The sequence below is a fragment of the Coenobita brevimanus genome, chromosome 93, assembly GCF_032717465.1.
Source record: "Coenobita brevimanus isolate Jiangsu-jjx chromosome 93, ASM3271746v2, whole genome shotgun sequence".
In the NCBI taxonomy this organism is placed as follows: Eukaryota; Metazoa; Arthropoda; class Malacostraca; order Decapoda; family Coenobitidae; genus Coenobita; species Coenobita brevimanus.
The window spans coordinates 2,289,966-2,292,374 of NC_137046.1; positions in this window are offsets into that span (position 1 = coordinate 2,289,966).

A 2,409-nucleotide genomic window follows, 5' to 3' on the forward strand; every position below is an offset into this window, starting at 1 on the left:
TGATTAGATGGATGTGTAGTGCTTCCTTGAATGCAAGGCCTGGGGGGCAAGGTTTACGAATGAAGAGTTAAGAAGTAGGATAGGACTGGAGCGTATTGGTGCTGTGATGAGGAGGGGCAGATTGAGGTGGTTTGAGCATGTGGAGAGGATTGAGGATGGCAAAACTGGTGCGGAAAGTTAAAAAGTGTGGACGTCGGGGGTAGGGTTGCGAGAGTAATGACCTAGAAGGAGGTCACAGTGTGGCCTCAGGGATAAGGGAATGAATAGGGAGGTTGACAGAGATCGAGCAGCGTGGAAAGCCGCCATTAGGTGACCATGGGTGGAGCATGCAGGCATGTTGGAGCCTTTATAAGCGATGCAACTCTCTCTCTCTCTCTCTCTCTCTCTCTCTCTCTCTCTCTCTCATATATACAGTATATATATATATATATATATATATATATATATATATATATATAACCCTAGGAACATCTCGTTGTGAACCGGGACAAAAATATACTTATTATTCCGTGTTCTTTCGAACAAATAGTGACCACAACTTTCTAGGCGGTGCACTTTCCAATAACCCCCATCTCCCGTGTACAGTACAGCAGTACAGTATTGGCAAGTTCCCTGAATCATATGAAAACAGACCTACAAAAATAGTGACTAGGTTTATATGAGAGTAAATAACAGTTAACGTTGACCTTTGCATAAATGTAGTCTGCATACACAGTAGTTTAGACGACCTGATCTATATAACTGACAAGTAACCCAGAAGAGGTAGCATAGACAGAGTAGGAAACAGCAGAGTGACTGGGACAAAGATATTTACAGTGAGGCGGGAAATTATAATAGGAAAAGAAAGATCAAGTCTCTCTCTCTCTCTCTCTCTCTCTCTCTCTCTCTCTCTCTCTCTCCACAAGACCTGAGAAGGGCAGCACGTGCCACTGTTAGCTTTCGAGTCGGGTGGCAATGGGGCGTGACGACAGAGAACTTGACGTATACTAATGACTACAGGTACGTGTGTGTGTGTGTGTGTGTGTGTGTGTGTGTGTGTGTGTGTGTGTGTGTGTGTGTGTGTGTGTGTGTGTGTGTGTGTGTGTGTGTGTGTGTGTGAGAGAGAGAGAGAGAGAGAGAGAGAGAGAGAGAGAGAGAGAGAGAGAGAGAGAGGAGATCGGTATAACTATAAAGGCAAGACTATGAGAGAACAATTGTAATCCCTAACTTTAAATGTCCGCCACTGTTTTGCGTTTCCAACCCTTGATTCTGGGCACACACATCGCCAATATAGTACGCTACGATAACCACCCAGCGTCTTCACCTCCTACACTAAATTAAGCATATTTAATTTCGCAAACTAAATCATAACTTAATATTCGTTTTCATATCAATCACTTCTAATCTAAGCTAACCACATCTCACCTACCTTCACAGCCTATCAGAACTACATTTAATTTCACATATAGGCCCTATTCTTGTCGCGTAAGGAGGTTCCCTAGCACTCTTCCTTAGCGATTTATTTCTGGATATGGTTCGTTAATATCTTTCTTTAATTTGTTTATGCAGAGTATAGCGATGTTAGATTTATATAACAGAACTGGAAACTAAGGTGTAATAAAGAAAATAAATCGCTTAGGAAAAGGAGTTATAGAGCTTCCTAAACAGACCAGAATAACAGCCCTAGTCTAAAGGTTCCTCCGGTGGCGTATACTAGCGAGCACAGCCACAAGTATGAAAATTTTCTGAATTTTTTTTTTAAAGTTAGTCCTTGACCTGTTTTCGCCTTCTTACTCCTCCGTGTTCAATTACTATCATACACTAATAATATCGACTGGACGTAGCAAGCGATAAATGAATAATGAATAAATAAGAACTAAATCCACGAATAAATAACTGATAAAATAAAGTTATGGTCCAAAGGGGTTACCCTGCGAATTAAGTTTAGAACTAACGCGCAAGAAATATATATTACACTACTGATGAGCGGAGTTCTGATAATTAATCTACAAATAATTATAAGAAAATTGCGTACAGACTAACAAATGGCTTGCTTTGAATATGAACGAGTCTCCAAGCTTCTTAATCTTTAGGAACTTCAGGATATTCAAGACTTCAACATTTTCCTATAGGCGTTTTGACAACCACTTTTTCAGTCCTTTCTTTTTACCGTGATTCTTTTTAACATCTCCCCTTTCACTCTGTATTTTTTGCCCATTGTGTTCTTTCTCTTCTCTCTATCCTTCTCTCGCCACTCCCTTTTGTCTCCTTGCTTCCTCAACCCTTCTCTCCTTCCCCCTTTCTCTCTTCTCTCACCATTATCAATCACATATTCATCCCTCTTTCACACTGCTCTTCTTATCCCGCCACATTCTCTCTCACTCTCTTATCACAAAACTTTGCAAACACCATATTTTCCTCTCCTCATTT